The 27,095-nt window shown below is 37.4% G+C and overlaps 1 protein-coding gene across 1 annotated transcript in view; it reads left to right on the top strand.

Annotated features, from left to right (window-relative positions):
- Nucleotides 1–27,095, top strand: part of LOC147732932 (von Willebrand factor D and EGF domain-containing protein-like) — a 1,979,930-nt gene that overhangs the window by 238,801 nt on the left and 1,714,034 nt on the right. The window lies entirely within an intron of this gene.

Genomic DNA, 27,095 nt, shown 5'->3' with positions numbered 1-27,095 from the left:
CTTTTCCAAATTTAACAGAACTTCTAATATTTGATTGTCAGAAATGTCCTCATTTTGAATCAGGAAACCTACTGATTGTACACATTGAAGTAGTTCATAGTCCCGTGATTCATCCATGAATTCTGAGTCATTGGGTTCAATAACTTTATCATTGTTGCTCTCCAGAACAATTTCGATGGAAATTTTTTGCTCTCCTTCCATTTTTGTGCTGTAATTTGCATTTAAAAAAAATATATCAGTAGAGATAGGGCACTGTTGGGTTTAAGTTCAGACAGGTACTTTGTTTTTTTTAACAGTGATTTTATCTTTGGGCAGTGTATGGTATCAGACTGGAAGTAGAAATATAAAAAAGTGTATGTGATAAAGCCTAAGTAAATTCATAATTATACAAGACAAGCCTAACTCCATCCATAACTATAACAGAGAAGTCTATCTCATTCTATAACTATTACAGAGGGATAGTATATAACTATCAGAAAATGTTTTCCAAATTAACTTAAAGTGCACAACATACTTCAGTTTTTAAAATAACATCTTACCTTTCAAAAATAAGTTTAAGTTGTCAGTGAAAATGTTCTTGAAATGTACTTCAGGAAGTAGTAGTCAAAATGGCTGTGTTTCTCTCTCTTTCTTTATATATATTCAGATACATAACCAATCAAACGTCATGAAATAATAGTAGAAAATGAAAGTAACATTTTAATTGGTTGTCAATTCTAACACTTCATATGTGTTTTTGTCATGTAATTTACCTCAGGATATTTAGTCAGGCCTACAGCATAAATGTCTCAATGGAATTCCATCAAATTTGGGTAAATGGTAGGGACTGCTATGTAGTAGGGCCTATTCTATATTTGATGAAAGTGTCTCTAGTGGTTTTTCTTTAAATTACTCTCCCACCTTTTTTAGGGAGCGCTTACTGGTGCGCGCCCCGGTACGCGCACCGGCAGCGTTACGGGAGTCCTCCATTTTGTGTTTTGGTAGAATCGAGACACAAGAATGAGGACAAACAACGTTGGGAATGGGTAGAAGGGGGCACGGTAGACACTTCCTGACCCTCTAGGTTTTCTGAGGGGGGCTTAGGACGCTCATATAGGCCAAAAATGAAAAAAAAAATGTAACATTTCGTGTGGGGAGCGCCCGGTACGCACACCGGTAATCGTACCGGGGAGCGTACTTTGGTGAAAAATAGTGAAAAAAGTTAGAAAAAGATAAACGTTTTGAATGATCAGAGGTAGGGTAGCTCTGAAAAGAGCTTTTGGGTTCTGTGGCTGATTTAGGTACCTACAAGTAGGTTCCAATGCACCATCTTAAATTCAGGAGGAATATTCTATTCCCCTCATCTGAGAAGTGCACACCATCTCCTCTGTAGATGTCTTGCATGTTGTAACGCAAGTTGTTGTTGTATATTGAACCCATTCCAAAGTCTCTCATGTAAGCAGAAACAGATTTATTCACATGTTTCCGTGCTTTCTCAAATTGTGGACAAAATTGGTTGGACCAGTTCCATTTCTGTCTTTGGCATATATTGGAATATACCAAGGCAGTTTGTGGAAAAAGTGTCATCAATTGATCAAAGGTGTCCTTTAAAAGCATTTCCAGACCAACCCCAGTCATAGTGCCCAAATCATTTCCACCACAGTGCACTATTAAGAGGTCAGGGTTTGGCAGATGCAAAAAGGTTTTCACCAATGGTATCAATTGATGACATCTCAATCCTCTTTGGCCAATCCACTTGATTTCCACATTTGATAAATCAAGGTTGTGATAATTTCTGCTTGCTGCATACCTTTGAGCCCAGTGGATGTAGCTATGTCCAATAATCCACACAGTATACATGATGAGAGAAGGTTCAGGTGCAGTCAGATGAAGTGTGGGAATGAAATGGCAGTTGGAACAGTAGGAGTTTACAAAAAAATAATTGTGGAGTTTCCCTGCTGTTGAATCACAAGCAATGATTGGTGGATTCAGTTAGTTGAAAACAGAACGTTAGGGTGTATGGTTGTGTTGTGTGTAAGAAGCAATTTGAATGGTTAAGAAAAAGTCACTAAAAGCAATAATGCCATGGATAAGCTGGTGTATTGAGAGGTCAAACATCCTTGCTGACTTAATTTTGCAACATTGTAGAATAAACTTTTGAACCTGAGAGTTCAGTTAGGAGGGAGTTGCTATGGTAACAGATAGAAAGGTCTGAGAGGGGGAAGGGTGTTGGTTTGAAAATAGTGAGGGAAGACTTTTGATTGGTTGAAATAAGGCATATGTGTGTAAAGTTAGAGATTTTCTATGCCAGTCTTGGTTTCAGTGTATTGAGTGCACACCTTTTGCTCTGCTAAAGAAAAATTGGTGTGTGTGTCTGACACTGTTCTCAATCTCCCAAAGCATTTGTAAAGGTAAGTAATGATTCATTTAATTTAGATAGAGACTTGTTTGCTCTATGGAGAATATTTGGAAGCAGATAGTGAAGTTTCAGTAGTGAAATCGATTCCTTGTACATAGGACTTGTGCTGTGTTTGTAAAAAGTTAATTAAAAAACGATTTGGGGGTAAAAGAAGGCTTTTATATTTTTGAGAAGTAATTAATAGTGTTTGCCTCATTAAATAAATGTATTTAAACCATTTAGAATAATGTCACTTGCATTACCTCAGATTTGGAAGCAGATTGAGATTCTTTTTTATTGGTTTGTGGCATGTTTTTTGGAAATGCTTGCTATGAACATTTGCAAGATAGGGGATTTGTATTTTGTTAAACAGTGAGGTTTCAGTAGTGAAATTGAATGCTTGTACATAGGTCCTGTGTTGTGTTTCTAAAATGTTATTCAAAAAACAATTTGGGGGCAAATAAATGGTATTTTCATTTGGCCCTTATTTATGATTGCCTTGTGCTGCTGGTACATCACTTTAAACATGGGAAAAAAAGTGACTCTCTGGTGGCGCAAGGCCTTCATAAATAAGGCCCTGAGTTTTTTTGTTGTTGGTTTGTGTCTTGCTTTTTGATAATGCTTGATATCAACATTTGCAAGATAGGGGATTTGTATTTTGTTAAACAGTGAGGTTTCAGTAGTGAAATTGAATGCTTGTACATAGGTCTTGTGTCGTGTTTCTAAAATGTTATTCAAAAAATGATTTTGGGGAAAAATCAATGGTATTTTCATTTGGCCCTTATTTATGATTGCCTTGTGCTGCTGGTACATCACTTTAAACATGGGAAAAAAGTGACTCTCTGGTGGCACAAGGCCTTCATAAATAAGGCCCTGAGTTTTTTTGTTGCTGGTTTGTGTCTTGCTTTTTGATAATGCTTGATATCAACATTTGCAAGATAGAGGATTTGTATTTTGTGAAATAGTGAGGGTTCAGTAGTGAAATTGAGTGCTTGTACATAGGATCTTTGCTGTGTTTCTAAAATGTTATTCAAAAAACGATTTTGGGTGCAAATCAATGGTATTTTCATTTGGCCCTTATTTATGATTGCCTTGTGCAGCCGGTGCATCACTTTGTATTTTGTTAAACAGTGAGGTTTCAGTAGTGAAATTGAATGCTTGTACATAGGTCCTGTGTTGTGTTTCTAAAATGTTATTCAAAAAGCGATTTTGGGGGCAAATCAATGGTATTTTCATTTGGCCCGTATTTATGATTGCCTTGTTTTTGCTGGTACATCACTTTACACATGGGAAAAAAGTGACTCTCTGGTGGCGCAAGGCCTTCATAAATAAGGCCCTGAGTTTTTTTGTTGTTGGTTTGTGTCTTGCTTTTTGATAATGCTTGATATCAACATTTGCAAGATAGGGGATTTGTATTTTGTTAAACAGTGAGGTTTCAGTAGTGAAATTGAATGCTTGTACATAGGTCCTGTGTTGCGTTTCTAAAATGTTATACAAAAAACGATTTTGGGGGCAAATCAATGGTATTTTCATTAGGCCCTTATTTATGATTGCCTTGTGCTGCTGGTACATCCCTTTAAACATGGGAAAAAAGTGACTCTCTGGTGGCACAAGGCCTTCATAAATAAGGCCCTGAGTTTTTTTTGTTGTTGGTTTGTGTCTTGCTTTTTGATAATGCTTGATATCAACTTTTGCAAGATAGAGGATTTGTATTTTGTGAAATAGTGAGGGTTAAGTAGTGAAATTGAGTGCTTGTACATAGGATCTTTGCTGTGTTTCTAAAATGTTATTCCAAAAACGATTTTGGGTGCAAATCAATGGTATTTTCATTTGGCTCTTATTTATGATTGCCTTGTGCAGCCGGTGCATCACTTTGTATTTTGTTAAACAGTGAGGTTTCCGTAGTGAAATTGAATGCTTGTACATAGGTCCTGTGTTGTGTTTCTAAAATGTTATTCAAAAACGATTTTGGGGGCAAATCAATGGTATTTTCATTTGGCCCTTATTTATGATTGCCTTGTGCTGCTGGTACATCACTTTAAACATGGGAAAAAAGTGACTCTCTGGTGGCGCAAGGCCTTCATAAATAAGACCCTGAGTTTTTTTGTTGTTGGTTTGTGTCTTGCTTTTTGATAATACTTAAAATCAACATTTGCAAAATAGGGGATTTGTATTTTGGTAAACGGTGAGGTTTCAGTAGTGAAATTGAATGCTTGTACATAGGTCCTGTGTTGTGTTTCAAAAATGTTATTCAAAAAACAATTTTGGGGGCAAATCAATGGTATTTTCATTTGGCCCTTATTTATGATTGCCTTGTGCTGCTGGTACATCACTTTAAACATGGGAAAAAAGTGACTCTCTGGTGGCACAAGACCTTCATAAATAAGGCACTGAGTTTTTTTGTTGTTCGTTTGTGTCTTGCTTTTTGATAATGCTTGATATCAACATTTGCAAGATAGAGGATTTGTATTTTGTGAAATAGTGAGGGTTCAGTAGTGAAATTGAGTGCTTGTACATAGGATCTTTGCTGTGTTTCTAAAATATTATTCAAAAAACGATTTTGGGTGCAAATCAATGGTATTTTCATTTGGCCCTTATTTTTGATTGCCTTGTGCAGCCGGTGCATCACTTTGTATTTTGTTAAACAGTGAGGTTTTAGTAGTGAAATTGAATGCTTGTACATAGGTCTTGTGTTGTGTTTCTAAAATGTTATTAAAAAACGAGTTGGGGGGCAAATCAATGGTAATTTCATTTGGCCCTTATTTATGATTGCCTTGTGCTGCTGGTACATCACTTTAAACATGGGAAAAAAGGGACTCTCTGGTGGTGCAAGGCCTTCATAAATATGGCCCAGAGTTTTTTTGTTGTTGGTTTGTGTCTTGCTTTTTGATAATGCTTGATATCAACATTTGCAAGATAGGGGATTTGTATTTTGTTAAACAGTGAGGTTTCAGTAGTGAAATTGAATGCTTGTACATAGGTCCTGTGTTGTGTTTCTAAAATGTTATTCAAAAAACGATTTTGGGGGCAAATCAATGGTATTTTCATTTGGCCCTTATTTATGATTGCCTTGTGCTGCTGGTACATCACTTTAAACATGGGAAAAAGTGACTCTCTGGTGGAGCAAGGCCTTCATAAATATGACCCAGAGATTTTTTGTTGTTGGTTTGTGTCTTGCTTTTTGATAATGCTTGATATCAACATTTGCAAGATAGGGGATTTGTATTTTGTTAAACAGTGAGGTTTCAGTAGTGTAATTGAATGCTCGTACATAGGTCCTGTGTTGTGTTTCTAAAATGTTATTCAAAAAACGATTTTGGGGGCAAATCAATGGTATTTACATTTGGTCCCTATTTATGACTGCCTTGTGGCACCGGTGCGTCTCTTTTAACATGGGACGCTCTGGTGGCGGATGGCCTTCATTAATAAGGCCCGAGTTTGTTTGTTGTTGGTTTATTTTTTGCTTTTTGATAATGCTTGCTATGAATATTTGCAAGATAGAGGATTTGTATTTTGGGAAACAGTGAGGTTTCAAAAGTGATATAGAGTGGTTGTACATAGGTTCTGCGCAGTGTTTCTTAAATGTTATTCAAAAAACGATTTTGGGTGCAAATCAATGGTATTTTCATTTGGCCCTTATTTATTATTGCCTTGTGCTGCCGGTGCATCACTTTAAACATGGGAAATTAGTGACGCATCTTGTGGCGCAAGGCTTTCATAAATAAAGCCCTGAGTTTATTTGCTGTTGGTTTGTTTTTTGCTTTTTGATAATGCTTGCTATGAACATTTGCAAGATAGAGGATTTGTATTTTGGGAAAAAGTGAGGTTTCAGAAGTGATATTGAGTGGTTGTACATAGGTTCTGCGCAGTGTTTCTTAAATGTTATTCAAAAAAACGTTTTTGGGGGCAAATCAATGGTATTTACATTTGGCCCTTATTTATGATTGCCTTGTGGCACCGGTGCATCTCTTTTAACATGGGACGCACTGGTGGCGCAAGGCCTTCATAAATAAGGCCCTGAGTTGCTAAGGTATAAACTTTAATATGTTGCAAATTAGTGTTTATATTGTTTTCTTTTTGTCATTACTTTGTTGTTTGCTAATAGTGGTCTTTAATGTGTTATTTTTTTCAGAACCACAGATTGAAATCAACATTTTAAAAGCAAGCAAAAATGCCGTCAAGGCAAAGGAGTAGAAAAAATACCATACGTAAAAGAACAAAATCATCAAAGGAATTAAAAGAATCCTGTACAACAAGTACTTCAAAAACACCAGAAAAGCTCCTGGTAAGACAATTAAGTCTTTTCTGCGCAATTTATGTAGTTCAAAAAGTAATGTTAACAGTAATGTGATGATCCAGAAGCAGAGAGCAAATCTAAAAAGGAAGGAGAGGCCCTCAAAAAATGTCTCTATTGGAGCAGGAGATAAGAGTATGCATAGCAATAGAAGGTTAAATCAATTTAGTGACATTCGTAGACGAATGTTTCGCAATAGGGTAGTTTTAAATTTGCTAAAAAATGTAAAGAAAGGTAAACAGAGAGCTGCTTTAACAAGAAAAAGAAAAGTGTAGAGAAGATTGTTGATCAGGCTTTTGAAGTTAAGAAAAAATTATTTATTTTAGTAATGAATAGGATTAGGATACTTAATAGGGCAATTGATGTTTTCAAATCGAACAGTAGATGGAAAAGAATTATTAATCAAACTAATTTTTGTGAAGTATTTTCTGGAGAATGGATGCATAGTTCAAGTTCTGAGCCATTTTTTAATGAGGAGAGTTACTTTCAGGAAAATGATTTGGTACATGCAGTTGACACCAGTGGTCGAGCATATGAGGTGAAAGATGGTTGTGTGATGGAAAAAGAGAAACTTATGTCTAGAGATGCAGAAGAGGTGTTAAGTGATGAAGTATTAGGGAGACGTACTAAGGGTCCAGTGTACACATGGAAGTGCAGTAGTATTTGTAGTGTGCGACAGGATTCAATCGGTTTGCTTCGAAACTTCTTACAAATATATAGTAAGAAAAGTCTAAAACAAAAAATGAAGATCTTGCAAGAGTTAGATCCTTGCAGAGTAAGAGAAAGCACAGGTTTGCATGGGCATTCACTGGCTTGTCTTTCTAGAAAAGTATGTCAGAGTGTTTTTCATCATTTTAGGTTGTTAGCAGTGCATCATAATAAGGTGAGGAAATTAGTGAGAAGGTTGTATTGTGCAAAAAGTCCAGCACTTAAGCTTAAACAGTTAAACTGTGCTCTTTTGCATGTATCCGAAGTAGATGTGAAGACTATTTGTGAAGAAATTGAGTTGTGTTATTTTGGGAACAAAGAGGACAGTGTAGAAACGGATATAGTAATGGATGGTAATGTGGAAGACAATGTACAGATTTCAAGTACAGAAAAGTTTGACGAGGAAATTACCAAGTTTAAGGTGAAATCAAGTGAAAGGCCTAATTTAACTTGTGTGTGTTGTCGACGGACTCATTATAAGATTCAGACTAGGTTAGTTGATTTATATGAAAAATGTGAATTGGAAAATAATAGTGAATGGAAGGATTTTGTAACTTTTTTGTTGGTGGAGAATTCTTTTGATTTGAGTTTTGATCAGCGTATTTGTAATTATTGTTTGAAAAATTAAATGAAAATAGAATGCCTGCTAGAGCTGCTCATAATATCCTTCAGTTGATAGATATTCCTTCTGAATTGATGGATTTAAATACTTATGAATCAATTTTGATTCAATGTGTCCATCCTTTTCAAGCTATTGTTCGCATGGAGCCTAAGATAGGGAAATTACCTCCTACAGATTTACAAAGAGGATTAAAGGGAAGAGTTGTTTATTTGCCTCTAGATGTCAAGAAAAATATTGATACAATTGGTGTAGAAAGAGTAGAAGAGGATCCTCTGGTTATTCTAGTAAATGGGGTTCCGACAAAGAGTAAGACAATCTCTCAAGATTTAGTGGATGTTAGGAAAGTCAAAAAGGCAATGTTGTATTTGGTCTAAAACAATGAGTACTATAAAGATGTAAGTGTTGGAGCAGAGGATACAGCTACAGAAGAAGACAGTGATTGTTCAGTTGCCCATGTTGAAAAAGTTGATGTGTCTAGAAGTGAAGAAATATATGAACATTATACTGTTGATCCTTTTCATTCCAAAGAAGTAATGGGGAATGAAATTGACTTGTTTCAAATGAAAGCAGCAAAAGGAAGTCCCATTAGTGTATGGGAAGAAAGTTTGAAAGCTCGTTGTTTTCCACAGTTATTTCCAACAGGTCGTGGTGGACGATATGATGATCGCCCAGTTCAAATTCCTGCAGCTGAATACCGGACTTTAAGATTATATGCTGAAGATCCAAGGTTTCGGCAATGCATTCCCTATTTGTTTCATCTACTGTATGAAAGTGATTTGTCTGGGCTTTCTTATGCAGTTAATCATATATTGAAAAGTGGAGCTCATCTGCAAAATGTTTCAGCAAGGGACTTTATGGAGAAAGTCAATCTGCAAGACAGTATTTTGGAATCTCAGCTAATCAATCTCATGGCATGTCAGCGTGGAACAAATGAGTATTGGTTCCGTCGTCATGGGGAATTGAAATGTATGCTAAGAAACTTAGGAACTCCTACATGGTTCCTCACTCTTAGCTGTGCTGCGTATGCATGGGACGACTTACTTCAATTTCTACGAGAGGCAAATGGAAACATACAAAATATAGAATTGAAAACACCTGGAGAACTGTGTTCTTTGGATCCAGTGAATGTTTGCAGATATTTTAATCATAGATTTGAAGCTATGATGTCTTTTATTACCAACAAAAAAAATCCTCCCCTTGGAGAGGTTTTGGATTTCTTTTGGAGGAAGGAATATCAAGCGAGAGGTGCTCCTCATATACATATGTTGTTATGGATTAAAGATGCACCCAAATTTGGAATAGATTTGGATGAAACAGTGATGAGTTTCATTGAAGAGTATTCAACATGTGCTGTTCCAAAAACTACTGAAGAAAACAGTTTAAGGCAACAAGTTTTACATTTTCAATCTCATCGTTGTGGAAAGTACTGTCGTCGAAAATTTAAAAACAAGAAAAAGTACTACACAAAATGTCGTTTTGCGTTTCCATGACCAGTGATTTCTAAGGGAAGAGTAAATAATTTGATGTCATCTCTACGACATACTGTGACGAGGAAATCTCCCAAAAATACATATAATTTAAAAAGAAACGAAGAGTCTAAGTACATCAACGACTACAACCCAGTGATTTTGTCAATGTGGAATGCTAACATGGATATTCAGTTCGTTGCTGACAACTCTATTGCTGTGGCTCAATATGTGACATCTTACATCACAAAAAAAGAAAAGACAGAACTGAAGGAAATGTGGGAGGATATTTCACATGAAAAGAGTCTAAGCAAGAAATTATACAGTTTCAGTCTGAAGATGTTGTCGCATCGAGAAATTGGAGCATATGAATGTTCTGATCGGTTATCATCAGCAAGTCTCTATGCCAAATCAAGAACAATCATTTGGGTGAGTCTAGGTCTTGCTGCAACACGAAACCGAGTTTTGAAATCTGTACAAGAAATTGAATATTTGGCGGAGAAAGAACCAAACAGTATAGATATTTTGAAGACAAATATGTTGGATACATACTATCCAAATAGAAGTACTCACCTTGAGAACACTTGTTTGTATGAAGTTATGCAAAACTACAGTTATAAGAGGAACAGCACAGAAGATATCAATAATGGAAAATATGCTGTCATTGGGTATGACGGATGTCTAGTGAAGCAGAGAAAAGGCCACTTGATTAATCATCGAAAATTGAGTTGCGAAGCTCCAGACAAAAGAGAATTTTACTATTTAGCTCTTTTGCAACTCTTTAAGCCATGGCGTACAGAAGAGGAACTACTTGGAGATTTTCTCTGTTATGAAGACTCTTTTAATGCAACTAAGGATACCATAGAATGTCCTATTTTTCGAAATTATCTGCAAATGTTGAACGAAGAAATAGAGCAAGAAACCACAATTGCTGAAGAGATTGCTAGAGACAGTTCTCAAGACAGTCAGAGTTCTACTTCATTGAGTCGGGATCCACTAGGAGGACCAATTATTCAAAATGAAGCTGCAACTGCCATGGATGAGGTGGAAAGAGCTATGGAACAAGCTCAAGAGGATGGAGTTAACTTAGAAGATTTGGTAAAACAACTAAACATTGAGCAGAAAAAGATATGTGATGAAGTTACAGAACAGATTGAACATGGATTCAGACATGAGAAAAAAGTGTGCTCATGTACATCATTTAAGCTTGTTCGACTGTACGTAAGTGGAGAAGCGGGAACAGGAAAAAGTTTTCTGATTAAAGCCATTGCAACTTATTTGCAGAAAAGGACTGATTCACCGCTGTCTTGTGTTGTAACTGCTCCAACTGGACTGGCAGCACATAACATTAAAGGGATTACTCTACATCGTTTACTGATGCTGCCAGTTGAGCATTATAATAAATTGCATTACAACAAGTTATCTGGAGATGTGTGTTCTGAAGTTTCCAGAGTCTTGAAGAAAATGAAACTTCTTATCATTGATGAAGTAAGCATGGTCTCAAATCTAATGCTTGCTTTTGTGCATTTGAGAATGCAAGAAATTCTTAGAACAGAGTATGATGTGTTATTTGGAGGAAAACACATTATTGTTTTTGGAGATCTATTGCAGTTGACTCCAGTAAAAGGACAACCAGTGTTTAAAATGCTCACGCATGAAGATACAAGGAAGTCCCTTGGAAGCATTGGAAACGTTAATATTTGGTTACATTTTAAATATGCTGAACTGCTTCAAAATATGCGACAGGCAAAGGATGAAGATTATAAAAACATTCTACAAGATGTAAGAATTGGAAAAGTAAGTGAGCTTGGGAAAGAAGCTTTACATGCTCGATTAATTTCAAATTTGTATCCAAATGAAAACATTCTTCCAGAGAATATTTTTTAAAAAATGACTGAGAAGACATCTGGGATATGTTTGATGCCAACTCTGCAAGAATGTTCCATCTTCAACAACAAAATGTTAAAGTTAGAAAATGAAGAGATTGTGAAACTGGAAGCAATAGATAAAATAGAGCATATGGGTGCAACAATTGTTTTGTCAGAAAATTTGAAAACAAAATTGGATTCATTAGAGAAAAGTATTTCTAAAACAGCTGGTTTTGAAAAGACTCTGAATGTGTGTTTAAATTGTCGTATCATTTTGAGAAGGAATTTAAATGTTGAAAGAGGTCTGGTGAATGGAGCAATGGGTTATGTTGTTGATTTTGTGAATTATAGAAATAGAGATGGAATTGAATTTTTAAAAATAAAATTTGATGGTATTGAGCAAGTACAACAAATCAGTCGTTGTTCTGCTAGATTTTTACTTGTAAAAGACTTATATGTTCGCCGAAAACAGTTTCCTGTTTGTTTGGCATATGCAGTAACAATTCATAAATCTCAAGGTTTAAGTGTAGATAGTGCTTTGGTGAACATTGGAAGATCTGTGTTTAAAGAGGGTATGGCATATGTGGCATTATCACGTGTCAGCACTTTATCAGGATTGTACTTGATTGAGTGTGATGAGACAAAGATTTGTGCAGATCTAGATTGTGTTAAAGAATACAATAGGTTAAGAAGAGAGTATGCTCCACATTTGTCTCAATATCCTCTGTTTGAAAAACGTGTGGTAGGCTGAAAAAGAAGAAATGAGAATATTTGCAGTGAGGTAGTAGCAAAAAGACAAAAAGTAGATGAAACTGTAATTCAAAACAGAAAGAAAAAGGATTGTGATGAAAATGTTGTTGGATTTCAGTTTGAAAATAGTTCTGGTGTCAACTGCTATGCTAATGTAGTGGTTAATGTTGTTTTTTTCTTCAAACTTTACAAGAACAGATTGTTGAAAATCGGGATCAAAGATTGTGTGGTTTATTGAATTCTGTGTTTGAGAAATGTAGCAGTGATAGAGCAAAAATAGAAAGTGTAACAGAAATTCGAAATATTTTAGATATGTGTTCTGGTCAAGATAAATTTTCACAGAACATTCAGCAGGATTGTCAGGAATGTTTAATGTATATGTTTGGAGTTTTGGAAGATGAAGGTGTAGATGTAGATAATCTTTTCAGCCTTTCTTATCAATGGCAGCATGACTGTCACAATTGTAGTTCATCAAATAATACTAGAATAGACACTGAAAGATTTATATATTTGACTTTACCAGACTGTAAATCAGTGTCATTTAAAAATCTAGTTAAAGCAGCAGATCATAATATGGTGTGTACCCAATGTAAGTGTCCAATGCTATCTACATTATTTATACAAAATTATGGTCAGTATATCATTTTAGTTTTCCAACGATGTAGACCTGAAAGGAACTAAATTGACAACTTGTATCAAAAATTTTGTGGCTTCTCAATTATCAATTTCAGGAAGAATCTTTACAACTGAAGCTATTATTTATCATGACGGTCCTTCGACAACATCAGGACATTATACATGCTACTTAAAATGTAAAAAAGGTTGGAGTTACTGCAATGATTCTCATTTGACTTATAAAAAACGTTTGCCTTATGACTTTAAAAATTCTTACCTAGTGTTTTTAAAACCAAAATTTTAGTAAAGGTAATTGGCCTTTGAAGACGGGAATAGTTAATACAAGTTAGTTAGTTAGTTAATCTGATGTTTAAAATTATTTATCTCATATAGGTACTGTAAGTGGATCTCATAGTAAAAAATACTCATATATCTGACACGATTTGGCCGTAAGGAAAGTGTAAGGTATGATGTTCTTAGATCTTTTTTCATAGGAAGTCGATGAAATGGAAGTTATAGAGAACAGCAGACTTTTTTTCCACCAAAAGGACCTTCACTATCTTCTATTTGGCCTCACGGAAAAGTGAGTGAATCAAAGATTAGTGTACATATATGAGTTGTAAGTTTTTATGTTTTTTTTTAAACACAATCTTTTAGATTGTGTTTTTTTCCCCGCTTTTATATGATGAAGAGTTTGAACTCACTAATTTAAGTGAAATTCAATATATTCTGAGAACAGCAAAAATAAACAATGTAACATATTGTATAAGTTATTCTGTAGTTTGCATTGTGTAATTTATATTGTATTCCCATTGTCTCACACTCATTTTCCTTTTTCCACCCTTATTTAGCTCTCTTTACTCATATACACTTCCTTTTTTTTAACTTTGTTTCATCGCTGTTCCTTTACTCCACTTCATTCACAACTTCTCAATCCAATTTCAACTGTCTGCATTTCCTCTCTCCCTTCCACCACTTTTCATCTTTCTCACATTCTCTCAGTACCACTGCTTTAGTTCTCTTCCCCTCTCCTTCTTTCTTTTGCTCCTTTACTCTTTTTCCTTTCTCACTCATTGTACTGCAGTTCACTCAGTCCTTCCCTTTGTCTTTCTGTGTACTTACTCTCTCACTCCTTTTTCCTCCATCGTTCTATATTAACATCATTCCCTTCATCCCTTCACTCTGTGACTCCCCTTCACTCACTCTCAGTCATCTTCTATTCCTCTTTCTTATTATTAGTTCCTCATTTAGACTCCTTTCCTTTTCACTCATTTTCTTTTTCTCTTTCTACATTACTTTATTTCTGTTTTTGTATCCTTCACTATTGCTTTATTTCTTAGTAAACTTTTTTAGATTTTTTACCTCTTGACCTGTTTCTTCTATTTTAAAATATATATTTTACTAATTATAACTTGTTTTTTCTTTTGTCTTTCACAGATACAAAGTGTAGTTTAAAGATGCAAGTACATTTTCATTAGTTCTATGGTAAGGGTGACTACAAAATGTAATTTATCATCACCCTTTGTTTTAACCTCACTACTTTTCTGTCACCCTACCTCATCCCTGTTTTCTTACTCTTCTTCCCTCACTTATTCTTATCCTCCATATTTACTTCTCTTTTCCTTACTTTCCTACCACATTCAACTTCTTTCAGTGTCCCTGCTCACCCACACTCCCTCTCTTTCCTTTTTTTCTGCTTCACTTAGTCCCTTTCTGACACTCCTTCCTTTACTCTCTCTGTTCTTTCTTTCTGTCACTCCCCATGTCTTACCCTTATTCATTTTTATCCACCCTCTTTCACTCCTCTTTACTTACACTCACTGCTATTTTCTTTCCATCCGTCACCATTGTTCCTTTTCTCTGGTTCCGTCACTACCTTTCATTCCTCATCCTTTACTCTCCTTCCTTTTACTGTCATCACCCATTCACATTCTCCTAGAACATCTGCTTTAGTTTTCTTCCTCTTTCTTCTCTTCTTTTGCTCCCTTATTCATTTTCCTTTTCTCAGTTACTTCCTCTTATACCTTTTCTCTGTTTTACTATCTCTTACACCATGTCATGAGTGATGTAATATGTGATGTCATCAGCAGTGCATTACACGCGCAAGTTATAGTGAGTCCAACTAACTATAACGTGGGAATTTCATTGGTTTTATGTCAGTAAAATTTCCACCTAACTATAACTGGTGTGAAACCTATGTTTTTTTCAGTGAATTTAATAGGTTTTTTAAATGCTAATTCCTAACTATAACTGGTGTGAAACCTATGGTTTTTTCAGTGAATATATATTAAGTTAAGTCTAGTCCTGAAATAACACCAAAAGTACTTTGCTGGCCAAAATTGGTTTCTTTAAGTGCAACTCGTGTTGCAAATGTACTTTTGCGACCAATACTACGCATTATGTGACTGCTTTAGGTGACAAGTAATTTATTTATTTTTTTTATTTTTTTTATTGACATTTTACATTTTACAACAATTTTACCCCCCCACCCCGCGCCAGACAGTGACTATCATTTCTCGTTTACAGATGGTACATAATACATTAATTTCATTTCTTACAAAATATGATATAAAATAACGGAATAGAAAAAAGGATCCAAACTGGACCTACCAACTAAAACATTAGGCATTTGAAGAAGAAGGAAAAAAAGAGAAACGTTAGACCTAACATTAAGTATGACAGTCCGTATACCCAAGACCTCAACCACCCAACAAGGAAAAAGAAGAAGAAAAAGGGACCGATATGCACTTCTTCAGGACCTGCTACCTTACATTGCCCCCTTATACATTTAACATCCTATCTTTCCAGTCGACAATCGGCTTCCACAGCTGTAACCCAAATGCTCTCCTTTTTTTCCCCTTTCTCGCGTAGATAGCCTTCTCAAGGTTATGCATATGCAATAATAAAAAAAAAAGACAAGTAGATTCAAATAAAAGAACATCTAACTTGACGCACTGAGTTCACAATATATAGATTGCGTTGAACCTGTGGCCTGGAATATATAGGGAGCACTAAGCTCCCTGTACATAAACAGATTTTACAACATGTGAGGGCAATTGTCAACTCTCAACCCAAATTATCCTGTCACCAGGCACTTTAAGTTGGTATATCAAATGAAACTTAAAGATTTGGAGTGTTGGAGGCAGTTCCTATCTCCAGACGGGGAGGGAACCGAGAAAAAAGCCTACGCCAACTTGAGACTCAATTCATTTTAGCTCTTGACACAAAGATGCCCAACGGGCTTAATACCAGTGAAGATATGAATAAATTTCGGTAGCTACAGTTGTGTACTGAATCAGGAAAATGTTCAAGCAGTGTGTTGCAATATTTTTTCTTAGTTTCTCAATGACTTATGAATTTGGTTTTACCCTGTTTGTCTGTATGCAATGTTTTATTATCTCTCTGTGATTTATGAAATGGCACTTGCACTTTAATATCCAGGCTCGGATAATAAGTACATGCTGCTAGAATCACAATACTTTTTGCACATGTTATTTGTTTATTGTGCACAAAGCACAGTCTTTTTTTATTATCAGACTGTCTTTTAGTGATTTCTAGTTCCGACTTGTATGAATATTTGAATAAGAACCCTGATTTTTATGTTTCCATATATATTTGCACAATACTGTGTTAACAGTTAGCATTGAATGAGGATGTCTTCTCGTAGTTAGTACTACAGGTCAATTGGGAAGTGGTATTAGATATTGAACATGGAAGACTAATATATACAACCAGCACTTGAACTTTATATATAGTCCATGTCTTTTACCATTTGGTCAATATGGGTAACTTTGTTTTTAAATATCTAATTTTCCTTTATATATTTTCACATGATGCAATGTTGGATATTTAATGAGAGTTACATATGAACACTAGCACTTTATATTTAATCTTGACCAATTGACTGTGGGATGATTTTCTTGATATTTGATATCCTCTGTGTTACTTTAGCACTAGCAGGTTATTCACAGGGTTTTTAATTGCATATTTATTCAGTGCTATGTACCATCAGTGTTGCATTTTTGTTAAGAATTTTTTTAAGTCTGAACCAAAATTGTTCAGGTTCTATATTTTTATCTGCACCTTGTGTCTTAACATGTGAACCTCTGAGTGGCGATTGAATATAAATGTACATTGTTTTTTTGATTTTCAAAAGAGCTTTCTATAAACATTAGGGCACACTTTCTATTTATTCTGTTTTTGGTCAAGTGGGACATCAAGAGATCAAGCTCGTGTGAGTCGAGCGAAAGTGTCATGGTGGGCATTATGCCTGAACAAACTTGGAGCAAATTTTTGTAATAAATGATGACACTATAAACTAACAGCATCAGTATTGCTTGAATTATTTCGGAGGTATTAAGAAGTCTTTCTGTGGTGGAACTGATGAGCGATTGTCAGGCCAGGATTTTAAATGGGATATATATATACACACACAAGCGTTTTTATCCTTCATGACCTGCAATGTGGCGACTCAAAACTTCCAAAGCACGGTTTTCAGTAAGTTGCAAAGTCTTCATTTTACAAAATATCACAAACAATCCATAAGATAGTTGTTTTTAGTGCAAACCTGCAGACAAACGTATTTCCCCGGCCGACACATTTTGGCTTCCTGCCCTCTACTGGGCCTAAAGTTACACCATGGTGATCATGAACTCACTTCATCTACTGTCCGTTTACACTTTCCATAACCAGTTGAACACTGGTATGCAAACTCTTCTCCCATTCAGTCTCCTCCTCCTCTCCATAATATGTGATAACATTTCATATCATAAAATCCAATCCATATTATTCACAATCTTCTTCCACCTTCTATTTCAAATCACTTATTGACAACAGATTTTCTCCTTCAACAAAAATTAATCATTGTGAAATTACATCATCAAGATTACAATTGAGAATGTTGCCATACTTGTTATGAACACCTTTTAAAATATTTCTATGATGAAATAGCCATGATTAAAAAAATGTTTTTTACCATCATTATTATTCCACTTAAATCCACAAAGTGAAATATGCTAGGGTGTTAGTGCCTTATTTGAGCTTATAATATTTCACCACTTGGCTACTTTTATGTTCTACTTTTCTATCTCAATTGCTAGAAAGATGTTCTCAATTCATGGAGTCTTTCTCTGTTAATGTGACATCCCCTAAAGTGATTCTAATGCAATAACGGGTTTCTTAAAAAGGATCTACCAAAAAAAACTTCACTTGTTGCTATTGCACTCATGTCCATAAAGTGAATTATGCTAAAGTGCCAGTGCCAAATCCCAAATTTCCTGCCCCTCGGGACCTTTTATTTACAATTATTTCTTTTGAATGGTTCATGGGATTTACAAGAGATAATTAACTTTTTTCAGTTCAAACCACAATTCTCAATGTATAACAAGTCCAACCCAATTGGAGCTGTAAATATGTGCCCCTATATCCCACTCTGTCTCTTACAAATCAGTGTATTACACATATTACCATAAGGTGACCCATGCCAAAGTGCTAATGCATACAATGAAACTTGGGCTGATTAGAATCTCTAATAGACCTGGAAGAGGGTAAACGTGGGGTTTAGGGGGTGAGATTATCCTAGACCCCATTTCCAATGAAGATTCTTAATATTTATACTTTTATTCTGCTACCCTAATCCCAATCACAATCTTTCTGGTTAAATAACCTCCATCATTAACCCTAAGTTATTTGCATGATTACCTAATCATCAGTGAAGAAGTATCAACAGTAAAGATCAGGATGAATAATCCATCCTGATGGTTTTTAACTTATTTTAATTAGGTGTTTTCTCTACTCCAGATATTTTAGAGTACATATAGAGGGTACGAGGTATATGTGAAGCAGCAATCTTTTTATTGAGACTGAAAGAATTGCTAATACAGGCATCAATATTATAAATCCTAACATCTCATATCACAAAGTAGTCTGTTTCTCAAACCATAAACTAATTCCTGTATTCACCCAATCCTGTGCACTTGTTATAAAATGATCCATGCATGATAAAACATACTGAAATACTGCATCAGTAATTCATGTCCCATCAAATATGTCACATGCCGAGAAGAGGAATAAAAATAATAGGGATGCTATTATATATTATATAGATGGACATATAGTTCAGCATCTATGTTGTGGCCCATTAGGACCTCTGTGCCCATCATGATGATCAATTAAGACTCCTCCCTTCTCAGTTCCTTTTTGCTATTAAAAGTACTCGTTTGAGCCCAAAGAACCCATATTGTTACAAGGTGTTGTTATATTCACTTTCAAAGTAGTTCGCCATGGGATAGCTTTTATCACTGTTTTTAATTGCTTAGATGTTTTGCAATATTCTTAACTTCAGTTTGTTGATGGTACTGACAATGTAGAACTTATTGCAATCACACCTCAGTGCATAAACCACAAACTCTTTCTCACATGTTATTCTGTCTTGTATAGTTCTAATTTGTCCAACTCATGTTTAGCATGTTTTCTGGTTAGTCCCATACTGGCAGGTTCAGCATGATCCACACTTTGTAAAACACTTTGTAACATTTATCAATCAGTTCCTCTATCTGATTGGTTCTTGTTCTTGTTGGCTCCTTGTTAAATTATCTCCTAAGGTTTTTGTGTTTTAAAAGTTACCATGCCCTTCAAGTGATCATCTTTTCATAAAATGTGGCAATTATTTTGTAAAACTTTCTTTAAGGTCAGTTGAGCTGAGTTTGTACTCTAGGAATAACCTCTTATAACCTCTTAGTTCCATCTTTCTTTTGGTTTGAATGGGTTTGATAGAGTACTTGTTCTCTTGATTTATTTATAACTCTCTCTTGCATCCCTTACCACACCTAATGGGTATCATTGTTGGATGAATCTCTCTGTCATCCTTGTTATTTCATTTTAAAATTACTCTTCAGTTGAGCAAATTCTTTAATGGTAGCATCTGGCTATGAGGATACTTCATTTCAAAGCCGTGGGATGTCCACTATTGGAATGTAATATAGAGTTACTGGACGTCACTTTCCTATGTATGGTGGGGATCAAATCATTTTCGCCAACATCCATGTTCATGTCCAAATAATCACAATGTGCCATTAACGCTGTTGAAGTAAATCAAATATATTTACATTATTGCTATTCAATATTTTGTAAAAATCCTCCACTAATGACGTTTCCCATCCCAAAAGATGAATATACCATCTATACAATGGCACCAGAACATGACCATCTCCATGTAAATGTTATTTTTTTCAGACCAGGCCTCGTCTAGCTTTCCCACCACCCCATGAATGAATTCATGTAGGTGGAGTCAAAGGAGGTGCTCCTGACCGTGCTCTATAACTGGAGGTTAAAATGCCGACTGAAGGTAAACACATTGTGTGTTCGGCCATACTTTTGTAGAAACCCCGCCAAGTTCCTCAGGTACGAAGATGAACCTGAGACATAAGGTTGTAGGAAAAAATCAAGGAAACATGAGCAGTTCTCCAATAGTGAGTCCACTGAGCTCACTATGGGCCTGCATGGAAGAACTTCCAAGTTCTTATGTGCTTTTGGTACAAATTAAAATGTTTTTACTAGTTTTTAAATATACATATTCTTCCCATTCTAGCAAGTTTCTTCCATGCCATATTTGGATTTTCGATTCAAATTCCCTTTCCATCTCGTTCATAGGACTTCAGGGATGCATGTTAGTTCTCCTGAGGCGGAAGCCAGGAGTGTGTGTTTTTTGTAACTTTTAAAACTTTGAGAGTCACTTATTTCTTGTGGTACTATCCTCTCCACCCCCCCTCCTGGCACTTTGATTCTGGGCATTAGTCTCACCTGGTCAGGCTGTGCAGCGGAGTTCAGTGCTGCCGCCATTCCGGCGTTCATTGAGGCCACGCCCCCTTCGTGAGGCCACGCCTCCTTACCTTTGTCATCCGCAACTATAAATCATGTGCTTATGTCGGAAGCGCAGCGGACGAGCGCAGCGGGCGCGTCGTTGGTGCACCAGAGGTGCGCCAGAGGTAAGCCCATCTGCGCCCGTCCGCGACAGACCGAGCCAGGAGCCAGGCACTAGTGTGCAGTTGAGGCTTTCATACTCCAGAGAATCCTTATACCATCTCAATCAGCCTCTCCCACATCTATGCTCTCAATCACTTAGAGCCGAGTCCCATCGCACTAATTGTCCCCATTGTCCATTCAAACTCACCCCCTCTATAAACGAGCACAACCCCCAGACGATCATAAACATGACCCTGATTAACTGCAGGTCTCTGCCCAAACACGCCCACGAAATACACTTACTCATTGAGGAGCACCATCTAGAGATCCTGTTTCTTACAGACTCAGACGCCGACATCGTGCAGGCACTGCCCCAAGGCTTCCTTATACAACATTTGAACCGTCCGAAGGGTAGGGGAGGAGGAATAGCCGTCATCTTTAAAGAATCCTTCTCATGTAGATTTCTTGACAGCCCTATGATGGACTGTGAAAACACGCACTTCACTATTCAAATTTCCCCCTGTAACTCCCTTTCAGGAGTTCTCATCTACCGTCCACCAGGATCCATGGGACAGTTCCATAATTCACTCTTGGAATGCTCCGTGGCCATGGCTAGCACCCGGCCCAATTTCCTAATTTTAGGAGATCTCAACATCCATTTTGACAATAGCAAAGATGACACTGCCACTGATCTGATCCTAGACCTTGCATCTCACCAACTTCACTTAAAAAAACAATCTTCCCACGCACAATCTTGGGCACTTGCTCGATCCTATATTTTGCAATTTTCCCGACCTCATGGTGGGAACACCAATCCCAGTGCCCTGGACCGACCAGCTGCTTATCCCTTTCAGCTGGCAGATCCAGACCACCTCTCCTTCCATCCAAGCACTGGGCAGACTCTCCCGCTCTTGGCCCAAACTCGACCTCGATAAATGCAAACATGCATTAGAGCATACCAGGCCACAGCTTGAAAGTAACCCTCATTCTGCGGACGCGCAGTTCTCGTTCTGGATTGAAAACTCCCTTGATACTGTTCTTCCCAAAAAAACGTATCTGAAACCTAGGAAAAAGGCCACCTCCCCGTGGTTTACACATGAGGTCCGCCTCCTAAAGAAAACTGCAAGAGAGCGGAAAGAGTATGGAGGAAAGATTTCGATCCCAACAGCAAAAGTGACTATAAACGGGCTATTCTCATCTACAAAAAAGCCCTAAAAAATGCTCAAACAGCCTTCTTTAATGAAAAAATTAGTAAGGATTCCTGCTCGTCCAGAGAAACGTTCCAAATTGTGAAAACTTCCAGAACCATCCTGCTCGTATAATCTCTCGGACAACCACTGCAACGAGTTAGCCATGTTTTTTGATCAAAAAATACAAAACATCCTCCAACATCTCCCCCCTCTTCCTCCTGTGGACCCCCCACTTATCCACTCATGGCAGGCCCAGAACCCGAACACAGAACTTGATATGTTCTCTCCCATCTGTGAGGATAACCTAAGGCCCATCCTTCAATCCCTCAAAGCGGGTCCCCGCATGATCCAGCACCAGTCAGACACCTTTAAACAAGTTGCTCCTACCATTCTTGCACCAATTGTGAATCTGATAAACTCCTCTATAGAAAGTGGATCGGTTCCGCCAAGCTAGTAGAAGGCGGTAGTCAAAGCCTTAATCAAAAAACCCAACCTCGACCCCAGTAATCTGGCCAACTTCAGGCCAATTTCCCTCCTCCCTTGCGTCAGCAAGATGGCTGAAAAGTTAATCAACAGCCAGCTATCAAACTACCTGGAATTCAACGAATTGTTAAAACCGTCTCAGACAGGATTCCGTCCGGGAAAAGGTACGGAAACAGCTATGGTGACGGTTGTCGAGGAGGCCAGGAAGATCATTGACGCAGGAGGATCAGTGGCAGTGATCCTTCTGGACCTCAGAGCGGCATTCGACACCGTTACCACAGCATCTTGGCTCAGCGGCTCAGAGACCTTGGTATCTCAGGGCCGGCCCTGTCATGGCTAAAATCCTATCTCCACAACCGCTCTTTCCAGGTGGCGGAGGGTGACTTCATTTCCAGGGAGACCCCTATACGTTACGGAGTGCCTCAGGGATCGTCACTGAGCCCGACACTCTTTAACGTGTATATGTCGCCCCAGGAAAGGATTGTCATCCCGTATGGTATCAAACTCCTGACCTACGCGGATGACACTCAGCTGGTTGTCTCCCTCAGCCGGCAGGACAATCCCACCATCGATCTGCACTCCTGCCTGGGGGACATAGTCAGCTGGATGAACTCATCCCACCTAAAACTCAACGGCGACAAAACTGAGATAATGGTGATGGGCAATCAGTCCCATTTCCGCCCGGAGTCTCTGTGGCCCCCATGCATGGGCCCGCCCCCAACCCCCAAAGCTGAAATCAAAAGCTTGGGGATTTGGCTCGATCACAACCTCACCCTAAATACCCAGGCAAGAAAAACTGCTGGAACCTGACTTGGTCTACTACGCACCACCCGCAAGATCCTCCCCCTGCTCCCTTTTCAGTCAAGAAAGCTTCTTTTACAGGGTCTTATCTTGTCCAGACTGGACTACGGAAATGCCCTATACCTCGGCACACCAAAGAAAGTTACAGCCAGGCTACAGGTTGTGCAAAACGCTGCTGCTCGGATTCTTACTGACACCAAGATCCGCTGTTCAGCTAAACCAGCAATTGGAGCATTACATTGGCTGCCCGTGGAGCAAAGGGTGCATTTCAAGGCCTTGTGCCTAACCCACAAAATTCTTCATGGAAAAGCCCCGTCAATCCTTAAGGACCTTGTTGTCCCAAATACCACGTCCAGAATTCTCCGATCCTCGAACGCTCATCCAACCCAAATACCCAGGATCAAGAAAGCTCACTCCGGAGGCCGGCGTTTTTCCTATCACGCGCCCAAGCTGTGGAACGCCCTCCCGCTCGACCTTCGTGCCCAACACAATCTGCTGCCTTTCCGAAAGCTACTAAAGACTTGGCTGTTTCCGTAACCATCTGCTCCGCACTCGTCTGATCCATCTGGTGCATCTGTTAGCGCTGGGACGCTCACGGGCAGCCATGCACTCTAGAAATCTCATTACAATTACAATTACAATTACAATTACAATTACAAGTGGTAGTAAAGAGCTGTGTTGTTAAGTTGTCTTTCCATCTCTATAAGTACGAATCCCGGTCCACTAGTATTACATTTCCCCCCTTGTCCGAGGGTTAGATGGTAAGGGAGGAATCCTTTCTCAGTCTAGAAGTGCCCTTCCAATCCTTAAAAGAGAAGTTGTTGTGGTTCTTATTATTATGCAAGTTGTATCTCAAATTGTTAAGATCATCAACACTGAGTTCTTAAACCAGATCAATTTTGTTACCCGAGGGCATCTGTGGGCAAAATTTCGATATCATCTTGCATGCACTCAAAATTGACTTGTCTGTGATGAAACCCCTTTGATTCAACTTCTCAGTATTGGTTACAGTTCTCGCATTCACCATTTCAGTGGGTGTTTTAACTTCTCTTATTTCTTCAACCACTGAGAGAACATTCCAACCGGGCTCCAGCTTCTGTTTCAGTCACAGGATCATTTGTTGAATATTGAATGTCCAAAAGATAAGGAATGTTATTTATTGTAAATGTCGAAGGTCTATGTTCTTCAGTTCTCATAAGTGTAGTTCTTTGAAGTCTTGTTTGTAAGTATTCAAGTGATTTTAACTTCCTAATATATTTATATAATTCAATAAATACATCCATCAAATTCTGGATTGCTATAGGTCAATAGGTGAGGCCTAAATTCAGAAATCCTTCTTGATTGGGACTGAAGGAGAATTTTCAAAGATTTAATACAGTGGATCTCATACTCTGTGTGATGCATTTTAATGCAGATCATTCCATGACTCATCACTAAGTTGTCCCTCTTCCGCTCCTCTTTCCTCTGCCTTTGCCCCTTGCAATTCCATGTCATTGTGTTCCCTCCCTCTGGTTGGGTAGACATGCGATGTATACATAGTTCTTGGTAAAAATCCAGTTGCTCAGTGGGAGCTTTATCCGCACATGACCCTGCATCTGAGCTCACTTCACTTTCGCTTGGCGCTCCTCAAAGGGTCTCTCCATGTTCTCCTTCATTCTAAAATGGTGGCAGTTTTTTGCAAAAGTGAATATCCGACTATGTTGATAATCCAGCCTGTCTCTATTGAATTTCAGAGCTTTCCGTTCCATGATTTCATCTTCATAATTCTGTAGATTGTTTTCTACTTGATTTAGCAATTTCTTCTTTGGAATGCATTATTATGTTTCTCCTACTACCTCATATTGTGTATGTGTGTGCATTTTATTAATTGAAATTGGAATGATAACTTATTTTAAGAAGATGCATTGCACTTTTAAAATATTATTAAAAAGTTACAAATAATTTGAAATAATGCAATCCATACAACATAGTTAATTAAAATGTTAGTGAAGGTGCACTTCTTTTTAAATTATTGCTAAAAGTAACATTTAAAATGAAATTAACATATGTAAATTGATCTAGGTTAATAGTGCATTTTAAAATAATGTAAATTCATAAAATACATTCAAATAGTTTTAAAAGCACTTTAAGAATAATAATTTTTTATTTCTTAAGTACTTTCCAATTGGGAGATGGGGAAGTACATGTGAAAAGTTACTAGTTACAAATTCTGTTGTAAGGACTTTACCCCCTGACTTTACCCCCTGAAATCTATACGGCCATTCTGGTGAATGACAAATTATTTGTTGTTTATTAAAGAGGTTGTCAGAAACATTACCTTCATATCTTCGGGAGTTTGTAAAAGAGGCTATTCCTCTCTTGTGACAAAGGCGAGACTTTGCAAACGAAAATGTCTGCATAATTAAGAAACATGAGACCTGAATCACTAACATAAATGTGCACTTTTTCTCAACAGATAAAAAGATTACAAAAATTATGTGTGGAGACTCCACACTCGTAAAGGTACTACTTTGAAATCCTTTTGTGAATAGTACACAATTGTTAACTTACACACAAGTGTACGTTTTCCTTTGTGAATCAGGTCCATGCTACCCTTCTTTGCGTTTTCATGTAGAGGCATCTTTCAGCATTACCCAGGATTATAGATTGGAGCAAGAAAAGATTAGAACATTTTTTTCAAGGGTTTTCCCACTAAACTGATGACATCCAATCATACACAAAGGAAATTGAAGGACAAAAATGATAGCTGTACTTGTCTGTCACTGTCTTCAAACGTTCTGACATAAGGTTGGGAGGAGAGAGGTTTCAGAACCCGATATACATTCTTTCACCCCTAAGCAGAATTTAGACTTCCATGACTCTGTGACAATAATCTGAATGGATGATGTACATAATTATTTAGCCCCATGGACACAGGTTCCTTGCGTTGCAGTGTGCCTTCTTTCTCTCTAAATATTAGCTCAATGCCAAATTACTGTGAACTCGTGCAAATACCATGAATTGTTCTCTTAGACCCCAGTCTAGTTTGGCATAGTTACCTAAATGCTATCAGTGACAAGTTGCAACTGATGACATTTAGGCAATTATGCCTGTTGGAAGGTGGTTTATTAGTAGGTGCAGGTATGTACCTACAGCTGGCCTTAACACTATAATCACAAATATGCTCCAGCCAAGACTCAATAAATGAATCCTTCCTCAACCTTTGGTAGAATAGCGGATGAACAGTCAGGTTTAACTTAGAAGACCTGTGTGTTAAGCATTTAGTATCACCAAAACAGTAAAAAAGTAAAATACGCAACAGATAAGAAATCTAACACTAATTTATAATATATGAGGATATTTTTCTCTTTAAAATGACACCAAAATGACAAACATCCAATGTAGGGAACAAGAGATATGAATATTTTATGTGTAAAAAAAAAAAGTGCTTTCTAGTGCCCAAATGTGTAAAGCAGTAGCTATCTGGTCGCACTGGATCTAGACAAAGTCCAAGTTTCAGGCTAGCCAAGACAGAGCATGGGTCAGATATGATGAGTGGTTGTGCACCATTAATTTTTTACCTTCTGACTTAGTACATTTTTGGGAGCTTTTTCTCTTATTTATTTATTTATTTATTTAAGGTTTTATGGAGCGCGAACCAGACCTGTGAGGGTATCAGAGCGCTTTACAGGATTGAAGGGTGGTATACAAAGGACTTAGGAGGGGAGGATATCAATGGGATACAAAGGGTTATGTACATTGTGTCGGAAAAACAAGCACTCCCAAATTCCGTATACATTTGGGAAAAAAACAGGTAGAATCATTATACAAGAAAATGAGTAGTCACAGCTCCCGGGTGGGATGCCCAGAAGAGCCGGGAAGGTATCATCGGTGGAAAGGCAAGAATAATGCCATAAAAGGTCGTAGAGGAGGTTGTAATGCAAATGTTAGGTGAGGAATTTGCCCATAAGAAAAGTTTT

The sequence above is a fragment of the Lissotriton vulgaris genome, chromosome 2_1, assembly GCF_964263255.1.
Source record: "Lissotriton vulgaris chromosome 2_1, aLisVul1.2, whole genome shotgun sequence".
Lineage (NCBI taxonomy): Eukaryota > Metazoa > Chordata > Amphibia > Caudata > Salamandridae > Lissotriton > Lissotriton vulgaris.
The sequence above is the reverse complement of the archived record's forward strand: the minus strand, read 5'-3'. Positions and strand labels throughout refer to the sequence as shown.